Below are 21,683 nucleotides of genomic sequence, written 5' to 3'. Positions count from 1 at the left end.
CGTTATTTTTATTTCTACAATTGTTCCCTCTTCCTTTGTTGTGGTATCAAGGGAAGAGACTTTCCTATTCCTTCCTGGAGTTAATCCAGCTACATGTGCTCTAAATTTCTTGACATCTGAGCTGAGAGATCTTATTCCTGTATCATGCCATCTCTTTCCAACATCTTATGTAGCTGTCATTTTCAGTTAGCTCTTTGTGTTTTTCCTCCTTCAACAAGTATGTGAGTGCCTGCACTGTGCTAGGTGCAGTACATCTAATAAAGGATAAAGTACGGCCCCTGCCCTCAGTTGAACAGAGGTAGATGGTAATGTGCTATTCACCTGATTGTAAGTCAGCACGACACGATGACAAATAGTTCTACAGGCATTCCCAGGAAGGAGCAATTATTGTGATGGGGGATTTTAATTTCTTCAAGCCCTTCTACTGCCCCAGAGCCAATCTCCCTATTCCAGCAGCAAAATAAATAGAAAAGGAGAAAAAGCATGCAAATACACTCATTAATCCATTCAAAAAATATTTATTAAGTGCCTACTATGTGTCAGCACTACCAGGGTGCTGGAGGCCCCCTAATGAGTGAAAACAAGCAAGGTCCCTGCACTCATGGAGTTTGTAGATAATCGAAGACTAGCCTTAATCACACAAATAAGTATGAGCTGTGGAAAGTGCTGGAAAGGAGCAGTGCTGGATCATATGCAAGTGCATAATAGAGGGTGTGGTCTAATCCCAGAAAGCAGAGAAGTCTTCCCTGGACCTGGGACAATGGAACTAAGAACTGAAGGATGAGTGCTGGTCATCAAGGCAAAGATGGAGGCCCGAGGAGGGCCAGCCTGCACAGAGCTCTTGTGCAGGGAGAGGGCTTGACCAGGACTCAGGCCTGGAAGGAGGACAGCAAGTGGAGGGGTGCAAGCATGGAAGGTGAAAGACGCCAGGGAGGAGGGTCTCACAGGTCAGGATAAGAAGCTGTGTGTTTATTCTAAGAGCCATGGAGCTGTTGAAGGCCTTGAAGCAAAGAGGAGACTTGATCAGACATGGGCTTAAATGAACGCTCCAGCTTCAGGGTGGGTAGCAGGATGGAGGGCTTGGGGCCAAATCTGGTGAAACTGGAAGAGCACTGGACTCAGAATCAGACATCACAGGTTGTATTCAAGTCTTATGAGCCAATGAACTTGGGCAAACTCTTCTCTTCCTGAGGCTTGGTTTCCTCCTCTGGACACTGAGGCAGTTGGGAGAGGATGTGTGTGACTAAGTCCTGGCTCACAGGAGGCCTTCAGCCCATTTGTTTAATCCTATACCTTTTTCAGTGTTTCCTAAGCCTCATAGCCATTATTTGTCTGCCAGGAGGGGATGTAGGTGAAGGGTGTAGACCCAGTGCATTTCTGTGTCTAGTTCAAAGAGCACACTCAGGCTCACCTCGCAGGCCCTGGGGTGGCGGGGGTCACTTAAATTAGATCGCTTTCTTTTTTCTCATTTGCAAATTGCAGACCTCAAAGACTAACTAGGAAGAGCTGACATGGCCTCCTTGACCTGCATCCTAAGTACTGAACTCTTGATCTAAGAATTGTTGCAATCTCCATCACAAATTGGCTGGCTTGTTTGAACAAAAGTGTTATGTTTTGGGACTTCCCTGGTGGTCCAGCGGTTAAGACTCCACACTCCCAATGCAGGGGACCCGGGTTCTATCCCTGGCTGGGGAATTAGATCCCAAATGCCGCAACTAAGATCCGGTGCAGCCAAATAAATAAGTAAATAAATGTTTTTTAAAAGTATTATGTTTCCAAAATCTGGGCTTCTTTAAGAGTTTCAACTCTCTGCTAGGTGCTGGCTGGAACTGAGGATTTTAATTGTTCCATTCCTTCCCTTGTCATGATTGTTTTTCACTAATGGGTTAAGCTAATACATGGCAGGCATAGGATTCAAATGCAGGGAGTCTGGCTTCACACCATGGGTTTTGCCAGGACACCCTGCTGTCCCACTATTCAAAGCAGGCTCAGGAGCTGAGGAGAGAAAATATCTAGGTTTCCACCTTTTAATTAGATGAGGAAATAAAGCCATCTTTGTCACCATCCTCTGTCACAGATCTTAGAGGCACAGGAAACTCTTAGAAGCACCGGAAGCTCATCATACGTGTGATTTAGGTGTAAGGGATTCCTGGTACAGCGATGGGGGAGGTTCTCCTCCCTCCTCCTTGAAGAATGTCCCCTCCTTTTAGGGCCTGAACTGTTTCTCCACCCACCTACCCAAATTTGCATGTTGAAGTCCTAACTCCCAGTGCCTGAGAATGTGACTGTATTTGGACACAGGGCCTTTAAAGCAGTAATTAAGGTGAAATGAAGTCATATGGGTGGACCCTAATCTAATAGGTGTCCTTATAAGAAGAGATTAGGACCCAGACGACACACAGACAAGGGCAACCCTGAGAGGACACAGGGAAAGGTGACCCCTACAAGACAAGGAGAAAGTCCTCGGAAGGAACAAACGCTGCTGACACCTTGATCTTGGACTTCCAGCCTCCAGGACTGTGAGACAATACATTGCTGTTATGTAAGCCACCCAGTCTGTGGTACTTTGTTGTGGCAGCCCTAGCAAACTGATACAGAGCCTAAGGCAGCTCTGCCAGATCTGCGTAAAGTGAGAAAACCTGATTGTTTCCTTGCTTCCCTGCTCGTATAGACTAGATCGGACCCTAGCAGTGAGTTTTCTCTATTTTGTGAACGCAGCTGCTTACGGATTCACAAGCACCTTTCAGCCCAGCATCTCACAGGTCTCACGTTTACCCACCACGCTGATGATGTGGGGTCTCCTCCTGTCTTTCTTCCCTCCTTTCTCCACAAGGATATATGAGGATATATAGCATTCTGGCAGTTAAGTTGCTCGGAGTACATAAAGTATTAATTCAGCAGCTGAGCACCTTTCACTATTTTATCCATATATCTTTGTGAGCTAAATGGTTTTCACATGCTCAGGGCTATAAACCATTTCTTCAGGAACCTGACTTTCAAAGGTGTGGGCTTTAGATGGGGAGAAAGTACACTCTGCCCTCATAAAAGATCCCATAAAAAACATCTCTAACTGCTCTTGCCTCCTAGGTGATAGGTCTGCCAGGACTCTGTGCCCTGTAGGAGAGGGCGGGGCCGCTTCTCAGTGAAGGGCCAGGAGGTTGGCTCCATCGTCCCACCAGACCCACTGGCATTTGGGTTAATTTTAGTCCCGGGGGCGGTCATCAAGCCTGGCCTCACCCTGGCTGCCACTTCTCGCGAGGCTTCAGGAGAATGAGTTAGAGGCGTCTGCTCTGTTCTTTGGAAACTCTGGATGTGCAAACGCTACTTGTCTCCAGGTTTGGGCAAGCCAAGGGTGCTGCCAGGCCGTTCAGTGGAGAGGATGCATAAGCAAGGATAGAAGACGAATGCGCATGAAACTTCACTAAAAAAATCCAACCACAAGACACTCAATGACACTAGGCTGTGTGTAGGTGTTACCTGACAGCAGAAACTTCAGAGCAGGAGGCCCACCTGGCCACAGCATCGGCCCTGGGGAAGAGTCTGCCAGGAGCACAGGCACCTTGGGATCCTTGTTCTGATGGGTTCCCGTTCTTAGGCAGGAGAGGGCTGGTCCTCTGCCTTTTAAGTCACATCATTCAGCATGTCCTTATTATATTGTCTTGTATTATGCAAGAAGCGGGGGAACGGCTGACAGACAGACGTGCTCCCTGTCCCCGGGGCTCCGCAGTGTGCTCGTGCACGCAGCATAGGCTGTTTCCTTCCCTCACCACACTCTGTGTCTCCCTCTTCCTCGTCCTTTCTTCCATTCATCTGTCCCCTGCACGCTCCACCTCCCAGACGCTTGTATCAGAGGAAGACGCTGCAGGAAGAATGATGCTTATCTCAGGGCCCGAGTCCCTAATGGCAGGATTATATCATCCAGCTAGGAGATATTTTACGATGAATGACCATTTTATGGCCTCTCCAATTACAGGATCCTGAATCCCTTGCTTGTAATGAAATCTGCACAATGCATCTTACTGCTATAACCTGGAGGAACATGAGGGCTACCCCAGAGTGCCAAGGACTGTGCAGTTAGAGACCTCCATGCTTGCAAATCAGCAATGCATTTTGTCATTAGCAAATAAACAGCTGAGTGGCACTGCATTGCTCGCCTGAGGCTCTTAAGTATTTCATCTACTCAAGCACCTAGCTTAGTTCCTGCTTCCTGCAAACAGATTCATGTCCCCACATGCATAGGAGTAAGAGACCTGCTGGCACTGAGCCCCAGGGAGGTAGTGGGGTTTGCAGAGGAAATGCTGACAAATGTAATTGCTGGCAGCTGTAGGTCCCAGGGCTGCCAGCCCTAAGATTTAACCCCTTACTCTCCAGGTGCTATGTGAACTGAGGATGGATAGAGATCACTCTTGATCAAAAACAGGTGCTCACCTGAGGCCTACACCTGAGAACTTTGTCCCTGTTCCTATCCAGTTTAATGCCTTTTCTTCTATTGCAAGACCAACCAACCATTTCACTTGCCAAGACTTGAATGATAGTAAGCTTCAGTATTAAATACTGTTTAGCAGTGTCAACAGTATTTCTTTGAAACTTCCTTTGTCAGCTTTAACAAAACCTCATCAGATCTTACTAAAAGGATTAGAATCCTGGTGTTTTACTTGGGTAATCCAATATTGCATCAAACTTGGAAGAAAAAAGAAGTTTACCTTGCCTTGGAAATTCAAGGCAAAGTTACACTTGGGTGTTTTAAGAGGCAGACGGGAATGATAAGGGGTAGAGTGCCAGGACTGAGTGAGAAAGAGTAGGCATGGCCCTTTGCTAAGTCTGACCTCAGCCAGATGCATGGTGCCAGGAACTTAGCTCATATTTGCTGAATGAATAAGTGATAGCCCAAGAAAGGAAACTGATCAATGCTAAAATCAGAGTCCCTGTCAGGTCCGAAAGTGTAAGATCTAGTTATTTCATCTTTGTTCTACACATATTTTCTTGTTTCCTATTGGATAATTCCAGTAAAATTTGTACCCAAACTAAACTTGAACAAGATGTAAGGGATGATGGTTATGGACAAAAAGAAGATTTAAAGGAAAACATTTGAGAAACTAGTAATTAGACTGATGAAAGCCCTGAATTCAACTGGGAGTAAAAATGCCTACTTGGTAGGTTATTGTGAGTATTAAATGAGATCATGTGTATAAAGCATCTAGCATAGTGCTGACACCTAGAAGGTGCCCAACAATTGTTAGTAGCCTCCTGTCAACACAGCCAACCTCAGTTGATTTTGGGCTGAATCAGAGGGCTGGTTTCTTTTACTTTCTTCCATTTCTAGAATTTCCTTCCCCTCTTAATGGAGAAATGTTACGGAGGTAAGGGATTATTACCTTTCTTTTGTTAGGTAAAGAGACCTCATCTTTGCAAGAGCAAAGAGTTTTCTAATCACTTGGGTAAACTTCTGTAGAATCAGTCCTAGAAAACAGCTACTGGGAACTGCTATTTTCAAGAACTTTATGCTTTTGCCTAGAAATGCTTCTTATTTTTCCAGGAAAGATACTTGGCTGTGTTCAAGGGAGTTTGGCTACTGTCAGTCTCAACTCCCTTAACACTTCTGATATATTCAAAATAAAAGACATATAAGAGAAATATCCCGGCCCTTTGGTGAACTTTTTCAATGGAACTGTGAATCTCTCGGTTTCATATCATTCTCTCCTTAAAATGTTCTCTCAATTGCCTGTAACAAAGTCCAAACCCTTTATAATGGCATTCAAGGATTTTCACAATTTGGGCCTTAACTTCTTCAAAAGTCTCATCTGCCTGTCTCCCCGGAGCATACCTAAGCCTTCACATTTTTCTATATAGCCTTCCCCATCTCTCCAACAAACTCCTATTCATCCTTGGAGAATCTCTTCTGTGAAGCTTTGTGGTACACCACAGAGCAAGGTTCTCATAGAACTTTCATAGTTCTTTTGCTCTCACAGTATTTTTCATGTTTTATTGTATTTCATGTTGATATAGTAGGCTTATACAGTATCTAGTATCTAGTTGACACTAACTCTGTGTTTGTTGAATAAATGTTGTCTTGAATTTGGTCCAAAAAAGGGGGGAATACCCCAATGTTTTACTGTTCGCACCAGACTGCAAACTCCTAGAGAAAAAGACCGGGTCTTGGTGACTAGATTAAAGACCATGGAATGAGTTGACAAAGAACAGTAAATATAGTGAAAAAGAACAGATAATAATTTACATTCATTTAATATCTGCTATAAACTGGGTACTAGATGCTTTCAAGGATACAATTGATATAATCTTATTTAATCTATTTGATAACCAGGTGGGGATTAACACACTTACAGGTTAGTAAATGGGTTTAAGGGTAGAGTGACTTGGTTAGTGACTTAATTAATCATGGAGCCTGGATTTGAATCCCATCTGTTGCTCCAAAGTCCAGGTTGTTTGCGTTACCCCAGTCTGGCTCAGAGAAGGGGGGCTACTATTGAAGGTATAGGCTGGCACTAGTTTGCAGCACGAGTTTGAGGGGGGAAGGCAGCCAGGAGATTAGTCAGCTGTGAGGTGATGAGTGCCTGGGCAAGAATAATAATCGGAGAGCGATCAATACAAGTGATAGGCCCTGACAGGGAGGAGCCGTGTGCAGCACAGCATCTTACTTGGTCCTGAATGCGGTTGTTCGAGGGGTGGGGTGGGGGGACTGCAGTAGGGGCAGGGCACAGTCCTGAGCACAGATCCCCAGACGCAGCTGCTCCAGACCCTGAGCTGGGAGACTGGCCAGCAGCGTGGGGAGCAGGAGACGAAAAAGACTCAGGTCCTGCAGAAAAATCATAATGTGGTTAATGCCTATGTGATTATCTGAGCCCTGACACAATATGTGGTCACGGTGGTTCCCCCCAGCTATGAACCTAAAGGTGGCCTGCAAAAGTAATAGGTTGGATCCCATTTTCCTCCCAGGTGGGAGGGATTGTAGAGTCCACAGCCCCACAAAAGCATGACCAGATGAGAGGATTGTGTGGGAGCTCTGTTTGGCTGAATATCACAGTAAATGGAAAGGTTTTTGACCCTGAGCTACCACTAAAACTGCTTCGAGATCTTGTTTATGTAGCATGATTCTACACCTATGAATTCTTACCACAATCATTTTGGCCAAATATGCTGTTTGCCAGTCTATGATATTTCGCAAAATGTGTGGTCTGATGCTGAACATAGAACTGGCCTCCTGGTTAACATGCTTCATGTCTTGGGTCTTTACTCTTTTTTTTTCTATTCTTTTCTGTTCCACCCATTTTCTATAAGGTCAAAGTAGTTTATGGACATGTACCAGATTCCTGGGGAGAGGCGGTAGGATAAGTATGGACCCGGTCTTTTTGTAACTCCCTCCCTCCTACCTGCATTACTGGCCAACTCGCTGGTAGCATATTCCTTTATTCAATTTTACCAAGATGGAAGTTGTATTTAACTGGAGATGAGAGTCGTCATTCTTCTCTTGTAAATCTGTGCTTTCTTTTTAGGAAGTATGATTCTTTTATAGGTATTTCATTCAATTAAAAAGAAAGAGAGAGAAAATTGAACTTTTGGCAGCAACATCAAGTGTTACGAATGAAGTTAAAACACCCAAGCCAGTGCTCAAGCCTATTATGTGGATTTATGATATTCCTTTGAACTCTTCATAAATTCAGTGATTTTGAGTTTCAGTGACCCGTGAAAAAAGCACTTTCATGAGGTGCTTTTGTTTATGCCCCAGACTTTTTTTAAAAGAAAACTGCAGAAATTCTGTTGGTGTCTGGACCTGGTCAACTTATAGACAACCTACTTTGCTGGCATAGAATTAAAGGTTTTTGATATGTCAATCATTGATATTCTGCTGTTACATATGATTTTCTTCATTTTGTATATTATAGACCTAGATTTATCATGCCTGACATTTTGATTTTAAACATACACCTAGGCTTGCCTGGAGAAGAACATGTTGGGGGCTCACTCATCTGGGAGCCTCACCCCGCATTTCACTAAGCATGTGGAGGGAAATAAGTTTGCAGAATGTAATCCCAGAAGGTGGGTCACCTGTGAAATCACTTTAGAATTTGATATCCTTTAAAAAGTGGGGGGAGGGGTGCTGTAGGGATGAAATACCATATGTTAGGTGCAATGTGGGAATCTGAATCTTTTCCTCTTTTATTATGTAACGGTTTTGAAACCACATGTTCATCCAGCTGTTTCTCATCAGATTTGTTTTGTTTCCATATAAACACATACATATAAAATAAAACAATTTTAATGAAAAGAGAAATTCTCTTTTCCCCTTAAAGTTTCTTTGATGATGAAATTCATGTAAAGATCTGAATTATGACAATGTACAAGTTAAAGAATTCAGAAGAGAATTAGAGCAAAATTCAGTTTTGATTATCTCTTGTCTCCCTTTTTCAAATATGTTTCTTCATTCCTTTGCTCTCTATAAAACCACATGGGAGGGCTTCCCTGGTGGTGCAGTGGTTAAGGATCCGCCTGCCAATGCAGGGGACACGGGTTCGAGCCCTGGTCTGGGAAAATCCCACATGCCGCAGAGCAACTAAGCCCGTGCACCACAACTACTGAGCCTGCGCTCTAGAGCCCGCGAGTCACAACTACTGAGCCCGCATGCCACAACTACTGAAGCCCATGCGCCTAGAGCCCATGCTCCACAACAAGAGAAGCCACCGTGATGAGAAGCCCGCGCGCCGCAACGAAGAGTAGTCCCCGCTCGCCGCAACTAGAGAAAGCCTGCGTGCAGCAATGAAGACCCAACGCAGCCAAAACTAAATAAATAAATAAACTAATTAATTTTAAAAAATAAATGGATATTTTTTTAAAAACCACATAGGAAAAGCATGATTTTGAAATAATATTAGAAATCACAGTTTTTGGTTTCTTTTTCGTGAGAAAAGATAAAATGGCAGAAAAATTGTGCTGATGACATCAAAACAGAGGAATACTGGTTGTTCAGAGCATGTTGGAACACACTTACTTCTTACTCTTACCCTTGTCTCATTACTGAAAATTTGCTTGGGCATATAGTCCAGTGTGTTTGTCTGACACATATTAACTTTGTATACAAAGACACGTAGCTGTCCTTGGGTCTGGCCCAGCAAGTTCAAGAATTGTAGCATTTCCAGCAGTTACAGCTTTCCAAAGGGACAGAGCACATTATAAAACATTTTATTGTACCTTTTGCTCTGAATTTCATTTAAGTAAGAATAGTAACTTAGATTTCTATAAAAATTTATACTTTTTAGTAACTTAGATTTCTATAAACTTTATACATTCCCTCATTTAATCTTCAGAAATTGATACCCCTTTTACCATGAATTTAAGGCTCAGGGGATTCTGACTCCACGTAAATAAGTAAAATGGGTGTCATGCAATGGGGCTCATTCATTATGGCAAATCACCCTACTACACTGGGGACCGGTCAGCTCCTAAAGGTAGGATAACTAGCTAGACCAGCTCCAGTTAGCTCTGACCTCTGCGTTAATGCCTGTCCCTTTTGTCTTCTGACTTACAGGGTTATGGGGCCATATAGAAAGTAGATAAGGCAGGTTCTACATAAAATGCGATCAAGTCTCATAGAGTGTAGAATGTTGGCGGTAGCGAAACCTTCCATACCATGTTGTCCAAACCTGACTCATGGGCAACATCCCTGACTTCCCCCCTTTCCCGGATACTTCCAGTAATAAGGGACACAGCCCCTCACATGTAGCTTCTTCAGCAAGGTCGTCACCTGCATGGATATTCTGGTCCGAGCCCCAAGACTCTCTTACCTGACAACTGAATCTTATAGGTCTTCCTGTCATCACTCTTGTCCTGCTGCAAACTCCATGATCTATTCTCCACATAGCAGTAGGTGATCTTTTAAAATGTAATCAGGCCAAGTTATTCTCAGGCTTAAAATCCTCTAAGGTATCCCCACCAGTTAAAATCTAAATCCAAATTCTGAGCATGGCCTTCAGGCCCAAAGACCTGGACTCCAGCCTTCATGCTGAGCCCTGGTCCTTAGTGCTCTGCACCAACCACAAGGATCCTCTCACTGCTCCCATTTCATGACCTTTGCCCACTCCCCAGGCTCCCCTCCCGTCTTTGTGGTATGTTCCCTCATTGTCAGGTCAATGCTCCAACATCATCTCCTCAGACCACCCTAACTAAAGCATTTCTCATTGCGGTGGCTTCTCTTTTTGCAGAGCACGGGCTCAGCAGTTGTGGGTTGCGGGCTCTAGAGCGCAGGCTCACTAGTTGTGGCGCACGGTCTTAGTTGCTCCGTGGCATGTGGGATCTTCCCAGACCAGGGATAGAACCCGTCTCCCCTGCATTGGCAGGCAGATTCTTAACCACTGCACCACCAGGGAAGTCCCAGATATTATTTCTTTTGGTAAGAGTTTGGAATATAAAGGAAGGAGAAAGATAAGATATAAATTGGGGAGATTAACAGAGTTCAGGGAAGACCTCTTGAGGGAACAAAATCCTGTAAAGAAAGGAAAAAGGATCATATATTTAGACACAGGGCTTAGTGTTAGGGAAGAGAAGATAGATGTTGAGATAGGAGCACAAAACGGATGATAAGGATGAGAAGAGAGATGGGTATTTTGATAAAGAGAAGGTCTTCCAGTGCCACCTTGTTAGATCAGCCCATGGCCCCCACTTGTTGAGAGCTTGTGAGTGCCTCTTTCTCACTACGCCACATGGGGCTGATAATTCCAACTTTCTGAACTGATACAGTTTGATAAGCACTGCCAGGGCTAAGGACAGAGCTCTGTAGAGGTGTAAGAAAGCCTCTCCAAGTGGCCACTGACCAACAGTGAATCGAGCCGCCATTCATGCAACACAATCATTAAGAATCTCAGGGCTGGAGGCATCTGAAAGGCCATCTGGCCCAAGGTCACCTGCATTCCCTCCACAGCATCTCCAGCAGGCAGTTACATATAAGCTGCATTTGAACAGCATCCCATTTGGTATCTTGCAAGCCAGACCTTTCTTTCTCAGGTTAGATTCTTCAGCACAGGAATTCTCCCACTGATCTTCCATAGACTTGAAATTGCCATTTTCAATCACTCCTTAGGCTTAACAGACTGAAGGATTCTTTTAAACCACAAATACATAACCTGGGAATGGAGATGCTGGTGATGCCTTTTCTGTAAGAGTCCTTGTCAGTCACAAAGGATGACTCCAAGGAGGGGTAAATCTAACGTGCGGTGGGAGGGCTGCAGATGTTAACATCTGAGGATGCTTAACACCAAGGGTTGTTAAAGAGCGTAAGACACTGCTACAGAAGCCAACATGCAAGCACAGGGTATTCAGAGGAAGGGAAATATTGAAGTCATGTTCATCCTTTGTCTTATTCTGGCCCCAGGTGGGCACTGGGGTGTGCCACCATCTAAAGAGGAGCCCAGGCCTGAGCATTCACTCCTTGCCCTCATGTAAACGAGGACATTTCAATTACTGGCAGTGAGGTAGTCCATTGAATCCATTTAAATGGACCCAGCTAGAGGTTCATGGATCTGGTTTAAGCTAGGATAGCGGAAGGTATTCTCAGTCTACCTGAGGATAAGACTTCCAACCAGCCACGTAACCCTACCACAATCCAAATGGAGCCCAGCCCAGCCCAGCCCAGCCCAGCCCAGCCCAGCACTCTCTGAGTTCAGCTAACTCTGAACTTTGTTTTTCCTCATCTGTGAAATACCTCACCTGTTAGAATGCAGGGAGCTAGAGTAGAGGGTGGGTGGGTCTTCCCACTTCTAAATTCCATGATAGTAGCTCAGCTACAAGATCTCCCCGGAGACTCAAGAGATCATAGCAAGGAGGCAGGTAGGAAAGGAGCAACGGCAGCTCCAGAACTTCAACCTATGGCAGACCTGGGGCCCATCTGTTTGGAGGTTTGACAATCTGGAGAGCTTGTCATGTAGTTCCATCTGCATGGCAAGCAGCGGTTTTTACTTCGATTGCATAAGCATTGGTGGGAGTTAAGGGAGGTTGACAAGCTCCCTGCAAACCACCCTTGTGCCATTTTGGGAAATAGGTCCTGGCGGATGATGTGGCCATTCCCCCAGCTCTCACTCGGGGCAATCTCCATACCCTGCATTCAGCTTTAGGAAACGGAAAAGCTCAGCAGTGGCATTTGAGTATTGTCACCACCATCAGAAGATATTCCTTTTTCATCAGGAAACTTTGGTTATCACTAATTTTCTCTTCTGCCTGAGTGTATGATGTGAGTTGGTTAAGATTTGGCCAAGAGAAGCATAAAAGAGAGACTAGAAAATTTGTTAAAAATAAAAAGGGGATAAAAGTTTTAAAAAATCCTTTTCTTAATTCGATGATGAAATATGGCTGTTAATGGAAAACGAATTGGTCTACTCTGGCCATAAACACTTTACGTTTATGTTAATCACACTAGCGTTAATACCAAACACTGTGCATCTATTAATAGCAGTTTTCATCTTCATAGTGCTTTACCAACAACTAATTAATTAAACAAACCTATTTTAACTGGTTGCCATGGTAGCAGAGATGCACAGAAATGGTTGCATCCATCAAATTCATTCTTAGCTCCTGAAATATAATTCAGTTTGGGCAATAAGTTATCGTTATGCAGCACTATAATGTGTTTAGAATGATAATTACTATGTTAGTAATGAAAAGATTTGCGAGTACACATAAATACATGCAGTAGCAAATATTTATAAAGATAATATTTATGCTTGTTACCTATAAAATCTTTTCCTCCACTGAATCTGGTAGCCAAAACATGACAATTTCATCTGTAATTATTACTCTGTTTATACCTTATCTACTGTGTTTGCTCTTCAGTACCCATCCTGAGAAGATGGTCATCCAGATGAAAGAGGCTTCCAAAAATTTGCCGTTGAATAAACAGTGAGGAGAGGAGTTGCGGGGCAGGGTGGGGAGATGACAGTTGCCATCTTCAAGTGTCTGAAGGCTATTGGAGTGGAAGAGGTATGGGAGTGGTGGCTTGACTGCTGGTGTCCAGACCAGCGTGAATGGCTGAAGCTACAGGGAGGCATGTGTGACCTGCGGCCCCACGGCACAGGGGTTACATAGGATGCTCTGGAGTCAGGCTGGACCTAAATCCAGACCCCGTCCTTGCTGTGGTGGGGTTAGCTGCTCTGAGCCACGGGCCTGCTGCATGGGGTCGTGTGGGGATTCCCAGCTAATGCACGGAGGCCTCTGCCTAGCACAGAGTAAATAGAGCATGAGTGTTAGCTCTTTATTAGTGGAGGATTTTTACCTGAAGTTTGTTAAAAATAGAATGGGCTGCTTTGTGAAGCAATGTCTCACTTCTGTGTCAACCGGAAGTAATGAAGCAGAACCTGGATGGCCACCTGTTAAAACTGCTGTATAAGGACTTTCTGCCTTGAGGGTAAGGTTGAAATAGATGATTTCCAGGTCCACGATTCCATGAATTTGGGGAGGAGGGGAAGGAGGAAGGACTTCTGTTTTCATCCTTCAAGCTTTGCTTCACTGGATTCTTACTATAATGTAATACTTGGGTGAACTAGGTTTGTGACGTAGTGTTATTGGTAAAATGGTATTATATGGAGCAAACTGTTCTCTTTCAGATTTCGTCTTGAGCTAGCCTTAACCCTAAGAAAGACACTCACTAATTTGACTGTTTAGTCTCTGCCAAGTTTTCCTCCAAGACCCTTTAGGTCCTTTTCAAATGGAGATTTTTTTCCAACTAGTTTCCCTAAGTCTGTGGCTCACTGTGTTCTAAAATTACGTTACTTCCCTTATTATCCAGAATGTCATCTGTCTATAGTCATATTTCTCTAAATATTTGTACCTGTCTTTACCTTGTCCTTTAACTCCTCATCAGTGAGCAGACAATGAACCAGCCTAGGTTTGTTTTTTTTTTTAACGTCTCAGCAAAGGTGTTTTTAATAAACACAGCCTAAGCTAAACAGCTCTGCTTCAGAGAATTCTTTCTTTTTTTTTTTTAACATCTTTATTGGAGTATAATTGCATTACAATGGTGTGTTAGTTTCTGCTTTATAACAAAGTTTCTGCTTTATAACAAAGTGAATCAGTTATACATATACATATGTTCCCATATCTCTTCCCTCTTGCATCTCCCTCCCTCTCCCACCCCTCTAGGTGGTCACAAAGCACCGAGCTGATCTCCCTCGTGCTATGCGGCTGCTTCCCACTAGCTATCTATTTTACGTTTGGTAGTGTATATATGTCCATGCCACTCTCTCACTTTGTCACAGCTTACCCTTCCCCCTCCCCATATCCTTAAGTCCATTCTCTAGTAAGTCTGTGTCTTTATTCCCGTCTTACCACTAGGTTCTTCATGACTTTTTTTTTTTTTCCCTGATTCTGTATATATGTGTTAGCATACTGTATTTGTTTTTCTCTTTCTGATTTACTTCACTCTGTATGACAGACTCTAACTCCATCCACCTCACTACAAATAACTCAATTTCGTTTCTTTTTATGGCTGAGTACTATTCCATTGTATATATATGCCACATCTTCTTTATCCATTCATCCGATGATGGACACTTAGGTTGTTTCCATGTCCTGGCTATTGTAAATAGAGCTGCAATGAACATTGTGGTACATGACTCTTTTTGAATTATGGTTTTCTCAGGGTATATGCCCAGTAGTGGGATTGCTGGGTCGTATGGTAGTTCTATTTTTAGTTTTTTAAGGAACCTCCATACTGTTCTCCATAGTGGCTGTATCAATTTACATTCCCACCAACAGTGCAAGAGTGTTCCCTTTTCTCTACACCCTCTCCAGCATTTATTGTTTCTAGATTTTTTGATGATGGCCATTCTGACTGGTGTGAGATGATATCTCATTGTAGTTTTGATTTGCATTTCTCTAATGATTAATGATGTTGAGCATTCTTTCATGTGTCTGTTGGCAATCTGTATATCTTCTTTGGAGAAATGTCTATTTAGGTCTTCTGCCCATTTTTGGATTGGGTTGTTTGTTTTTTTGTTATTGAGCTGCATGAGCTGCTTGTAAATTTTGGAGATTAATCCTTTGTCAGTTGCTTCATTTGCAAATATTTTCTCCCATTCTGAGGGTTGTCTTTTGGTCTTATTTATGGTTTCCTTTGCTGTGCAAAAGCTTTTAAGTTTCATTAGGTCCCATTTGTTTATTTTTGTTTTTATTTCCATTTCTCTAGGAGGTGGGTCAAAAAGGATCTTGCTGTGATGTATGTCATAGAGTGAAATATAGGTCAATGGAACAGGATAGAAAGCCCAGAGATAAACCCACGCACATATGTTCACCTTATCTTTGATAAAGGAGGCAAGCATATACAGTGGAGAAAAGACAGCCTCTTCAATAAGTGGTGCTGGGAAAACTGGACAGCTACATGTAAAAGAATGAAATTAGAACACTCCCTGACACCATACACAAAAATAAACTCCAAATGGATTAAAGACCTAAATGTAAGGCCAGACACTATCAAACTCTTAGAGGAAAACATAGGCAGAACACTCTATGAGAATTCTTTCTTGACTAGAGCGGCAGCCCTGAGCTCCCTGGTGGCAGGGCTCCCAGCTCACAGTCTTAGACCTGGAAGGTTTTCTGTTCAGATTCAAATGCAGGCTTGTTAATTCTGGTGAGGTCTGTGCTCAGAGCATCTGATGAAGGTGCCTCCCTCCCCGCCCCACGTCTCCTCCTCCCTTGTCGACTGGGCCAGGCCTCAGCTCTCTGGGCCTGTTTCCCGATCTCAGAAATGGACACGATCTTAGTATCCACCCTGCTAGGAGGACCCCCGAGGTTCCGAAGTGAGGTTCAGTGGGCAGTAAGGTCACAGAGGGACTGGATGCGTCCTTTCTTCTTTCAGAAACAAACGCGCCTCATCGCCCTAACTGCGGACACCAGCGGCCTAGGGAGACCTGCCCGGGGGAGGTGTTTGGGGGGTGGGGAGGGTCAGGTGGCCTCGTGTTGCTGCTTCGCGTTATTGCCCTTCGCAGATGGTGCGTTTTTCACAAATTGAAGGTTTGTGGCAACCCTGCGCCGAGCAAGTTTATTGGCACCATTTTTCCAACAGCATTTGCTCACTTCCTGTCTCTGTGCCTCATTTTGGTAACTCCTGCGATATTTCAAACTTTTTCATTATTATTATTCTCTGTCATGGTGATCTGTGAGCAGTCATCTTTGATGTTCCTACTGCAAAAAGATCACGACTGGAAGGCTCAGATGACGGCTAGCATTTTTTAGCAATAAGGTGTTTTTTACCGTACTTGTGTTGTTTTAGACGTAATTCTGCTGCACGCTTGTAGATGAGGGTACAGTGTAAACGTAGCTTTTATCTGCACTCTCGCCGGGCTTTCAGGAGGAACATCTCATCGGTGCAACGGAAGGCTGCTCGCAGGGTCCCCGCGGGTCAGTGGGCAGCCCCGGCTGGTGGGCAGCAACAGCGTGCACGTGCACAGACGCGTACCTCGCGGCGTCCACCCCCCCGTGCCCATCGAACACGGCAAAGTAGGCGCGGTCCACAGAGTCCGATAGGCCGAAGAGCAGGCTGAAGGCTGGGAGGCACACGTGCGGTCCTCCATCCTGCGGCGGGCATTACGGATGGCGTGCACGGAGACCAGCCACTGCCGCTGCGGGACCCAGGCAGCCACGGGCACCTGCTTCTGCCACTGGCAGCACACTTCCCAGAGCCGGTCAAAGAGGCTCCGCGCCAGGCCCGCAGCGTCCAGCAGGCTCACAGGGGCCTCCTCCTCCTCCTCGCCGTCCTCCTCCTCCTCCTCCTGCTCAGGCAACTTCCCGAACTCAGAAAGGTCCGTGTGCAGCAGCCAGGCAGGCAGCGAGTGGCGGCCGAGCGCACCTGCTGCTCCGGAAGCCCATGGCCAGCTCAGCCAGCTCGCCTTCCACCTCCTCCTGGATCAGCATCGTCCCTCGGACCTTCCACGGCAAAGGGCTCTCCGGGCCCAGCGGGGCTGGGAAGTCGCGGAGGCGCGCGTCCAGGAGGCTGGGGTTCTCCTCTGCCTTCTGCCTGTTCTGCTGTGGGGTTCCCGAGGCCGTGCCCAGAGCATCCCCGTGGGCTGCTGCCAGGTCGTTGGTCTTCATTCTGCCACTCGGCCGTCCGGCGCCCGCTAGCCGCTCCCCCAGCCTAGGTTTTTAACAGTGTGGACTTCTTTCTCGTTTTTCTTACTTTCTCTCTAACAACACCGTGTGGTGACAGCTCTGGCCCAGCTGCTAAACGTCTGCCCAGAGCCGCTGAAGTCCACACAGTTACAGGCTTGTTTGTGGGACCTGGTGTCAGGTCCACTCCAACCACTCATGAGACTGCTACTCCGGGGAGTGTGGTTGTCACTATGACAACAGGCTGAGAAGACCAGGGATAGACTGAGAACTTTACAGCGAGGCTGAGAGGGAGCCCAGGGAAAAGGAAAGAGAAAATAAATCCTAGGGAGGTCACCAAGGCAAGGGTGCAGGGCTGGGTGTAAGCAGTACAGGGTAGAAAGGAGACAGAAGGAGAAGGAGAGCAAGAAAGAAGAGGTTTAAAATCTGTCCTGATTCTCACTTTTAAGCCCTACATCTACATAGATCCTTTAGATGCAATAGAAACCCTACTCCTTAGAAGAAATAAAAATTAAGGTTTGAAAAACAAAATATATTCTAAAAGAGAAAAGAAAAATGTCCTTTTACGGATAACCATTCTAGAAACAATCATTTACTATAAAAGCACCATAACAGCATCAGCAATATAAACTAGTATGGGCAATTTCTATAGTAAACCACAAAGGAGAAAAAAATTAAAGGAGAAAAAAATCTCATATCCAAAAATATGATGATATTTTTAGAAATCACATGAAAAGTCTTTTTTTCTGAACAAAATGGATTTGAAGATATCCTGTTGTTTTGTGTGTGTGTGACAACTATGTGACATTTTAACCAAATGACAAAATTTAGAGCATTAAAGTAGCCCTCCTTCTTATTGTTAAAAGTTTCAGAAGTTCTTTAACTGTAATATGTGCATATTCAACTTATATTCACAATGAAATGAGAGGCAAGTTCTACAGTCTGACATTAACGTTGAATATCCATCAACTACAAATTACTAATCCTTTTTTGGAAATATTTTTCATTTGAAAAAAATCAGTAGCAGGTTAATATAGCTTAAATTACGAAAGAAATCAACTTGGCTTTCAATTTTGTTTCTAAACATTATGTTTAACAAATAAACATAAGGGATAGATAAAACCACATCTCATTTCTGAGGTGTGTGGGTGTGTGTTTGGGGTTAGTGTAAGAGGATGAAATGTTGATTTTTTAAAAATATTAAATTGCTCTACAAATCTTAAAAGCATTTTATTTGTAACTCATTTGACAAGTGAAGACAGTGGCTGGAGTGAAGGGCCCAGATAGGACCCACTGCCCCCAGGTTGGCCTCCTCCAGTGGTCCCCCCCTCAGGGGTCCAGTGGCCTGAGCATCCATCCCCAAGTCACACTGAGCGGCAGGAAGGCCCCCCTAGAAGGTGATCATTGCTCCAAAATAGAGCAGATCATGGGATGTGTCCACCTAGGACATTTATAAAGTAAAATATTATGATGACGGTACTCAAACAAGTGTCTTTCAAGCTGTGCCAAGAGTCTGTAAAGGGTTTCCCCACCTGTAAGGCAAAGAGGTCGGGTTACATCGTCTCTAGCGTTCCTCCTAGTTCTCTCTATGACGCTGAGACTTTTGCTCGAGGTTTTATCTTCCACTCTTATTTAGTTAGCACACACAAAAGGCCAAAATTTTCAAAAAATTGGTAAGATCTATGCAAGAGAAGAGAGTTCAAATATAGACCCACACATATATGCTCAATTGATTTTCAACAAGATAATTACATGAGGAAAGGATAATCTTTTCAAGAATGGTTTTAGAACAATTGGCTATCCATGTAGGAAGAAAGGAACCTTGACCTTTAACTCATACCACATAAAAAAATTCAGTTGTAATGTAAACATAAGAGTTAAATTATAAAACTTCTAGAAGCAAACATAGGAGAAAATCTTTGTGACATTATATTAGGCAAAGATTTCTTAGGAAACAAAAATACACAAACCATAACAGAAAAAATGGCAGATTGGACTTCATTTAAATTAAAAACTCTTGCTCTTCAAAGACACTTAAGAAATTGAAAAGACAAGCCAAAAACAGGGAGAAAATTATATGTATTTACAAATACAAATACATTTATAAATATGTATTTACAAAATACCTATCTGATATAGAACTTGGATTCAGGATATATAAAGAATTCTTACAACTTAATAAAAAGAAGACAAAAAGATTCCATTTTAGAAAATGGGCAAAAGATTTAAATAGACACTTTACAAAAGAAGACATACAAATTGAAAATAAGCACATGACAGGATGCTCAATTATTATTTATCATTAAGAAATGCTAGTCAAACTACAATGAGATACCACTCTACATACACAAAAGGCCAAAAATTTTTAAAAACTGATAATATCAAGTGTTGGCAACAATGTAGAATACTGGAACTCTCAAACATTGCAGATGGGAAAGCAAAATAATATGGCCACCTTGGAAAACTGTTTTGCGTTTAAAAAAAAATAAACATACATTAACCATATGACCCAGAAATATCACTTCTGGATATTTATCCAAGAAAAAAACATATGCACTGTACACAAAAACTTGAATATCGATGTTCATAACATTTTCTTTGTAATAGCCAAAAACTGGACACAACCCAAATGTCCATCACCTGGTGAATAAACAAATTATATTGATATATCCATATAATGGAACACTACTAAACAACAAAGAGGAAAAACTACAGATCCGTATAAGAACATGCATGAATCTATGTGAAAGCAGGCAGACAACAAAAGATTTCATACTGCATGATTACATTTATGTGGGATTCTAGAAAAGGGAAAACTACAGCGGAGAGAAAAGCGAGTTAGTAGTTGTTAGGATCCAGGGTCTGGAGGGAGGGGTTGACTGCAAAGGGGCATGGAAATTTGGGGGGGAGAAGGTGTGAAATATCTTTTTTTTTTTTTTTAATTTATTTTATTTTTGGCTGTTTTGGGTCTTCGTTGCTGCGTGCGGGTTTTCTCTAGTTGGAGCGAGCGGGGGCTACTCTTCGTTGCGGTGCACGGGCTTCTCATCGCAGTGGCTTCTCTTGTTGCTGAGCACAGGCTCTAGGCACGCAGGCTTCAGTAGTTGTGGCACGTGGGCTCAGTAGTTGTGGCTCGCAGGTTCTAGAGTGCAGGCTCAATAGTTGCAGCACACGGGCTTAGTTGCTCCGCCGCCTGTGGGATCTTCCCGGACCAGGGATCGAACCTGTGTCCCCTGCATTGGCAGATGGATTCTTAACCACTGTGCCACCAGGGCAGCCCCGGTGTGAAATATCTTGATTGTAGTGGTGATTTACAGAACTCGATACATTTGCCAAAGCTCACTGAACTCTGAACTTAACAATTCTTATCACCAGTTTCAACGTGTGTGGGTTTTTCCCCACACCACTAAGCAGTTCCCCAGTGCCAGATGGGTGTCCTACAATTCAAGTCAATTCTGACACTATCTACCTGGACATAGCATCAGAGCCGACAGGTTAAGGGCTCATCCTTAAGGAACGAAAAGCAAGATTGTGTTCCTTGTGTTCTCCAACCCAGAACCTCATCTTTTTGGTTTTTTTAAGGAGGCTTCATTACATAGGCACAGTTGATTAAATCACTGGCAATTGGCATCAATTCAACCTCCAGCCCCTCTCCCCCTCCCAGAGGTCAAGGGGGTGGGACTGAAAGTTCTAGCCCTTTAATCACAGGGTTGGTTCTCCTTGCAACCAGCCCCCACCCTCAGGTGAGGTTCTAAAGTCATGCCATCAACATAACAAAAGACGCTTTTGCTCTCACCACTTAGGAATTTCGAGATCTTCAGGAGCTCTGTGTCAGGAGCAGGAGGAAGACCAACTATATTTCTTATTATAAATCACAGTACCACAGCACTAACATTGGTGAGTTTTACAGTATGTAAACTATCCATCAATAAAGCTGATTTTGAAGGAAAGAAACCCTTTTCTCCAGGGTTCCTGACTGTGGATTTATATGAATCAATAGGGCCAAAATAGCTGGGCTCACAGAGTTCAGAAGTGAGGTGACTCGAAAAGAGCCACTCGGTCAGAATTCAGCCCCAGGAACTTGTCAACCCTTGCAGGTAATTCAGCAGATGTGTCCAGAATGAGGGTCTTTAATGGGAAATGGAGAGAGAACGGGTAGATTTCTCTCCTTTCATGAACACAGTTACAGAAATTTTCAAATGTAAGAGTTCCTAAAGCAGATATTTTGAGATGAGAGTTCTCTCGGAAGTTCTCTTACCTGCTTTGTTGACAGTGTTCACCAACATTTCTCTCTGTAGAGCCACTGAGATCAAAGGAACCCCTAAACCACATGCTAGCCCCTCCCGAAATAAGGAGAGAGAATTCATTCATCTGTGCATTCAGGGACCATTTGATGGGCAACTCCTCTGTGCTGGGCAATGTGCCTTGGGCAGGAGATAAAAAGGAAGTAAATAAAGAAGGTGTGGTTGTCTCTGCACCTGAAGGCTAGTCTGGTCTGATTTTCTTGGGGTCACAATTCAGAACATTGACAGATTCAGCTTCTGGGATTTGCCATGATCACTAAAGCCTTGCCAGAAAGATTGTGA

The 21,683-nt window shown here is 43.8% G+C and overlaps 1 protein-coding gene and 1 pseudogene across 4 annotated transcripts in view; one reads left to right on the top strand and one right to left on the bottom strand.

The window, feature by feature from the left end:
* The window catches only part of PSD3 (pleckstrin and Sec7 domain containing 3), a 545,202-nt gene that overhangs the window by 38,678 nt on the left and 484,841 nt on the right, over positions 1 to 21,683 (top strand). The window lies entirely within an intron of this gene.
* Positions 16,319 to 17,085, bottom strand: LOC133081290 (protein phosphatase 1F-like; annotated as a pseudogene).

The sequence above is a fragment of the Eubalaena glacialis genome, chromosome 20, assembly GCF_028564815.1.
Source record: "Eubalaena glacialis isolate mEubGla1 chromosome 20, mEubGla1.1.hap2.+ XY, whole genome shotgun sequence".
Taxonomy (NCBI): Eukaryota; Metazoa; Chordata; class Mammalia; order Artiodactyla; family Balaenidae; genus Eubalaena; species Eubalaena glacialis.
Note: the sequence above shows the minus strand (reverse complement) of the source record. Positions and strands in the feature narration are given on the sequence as shown.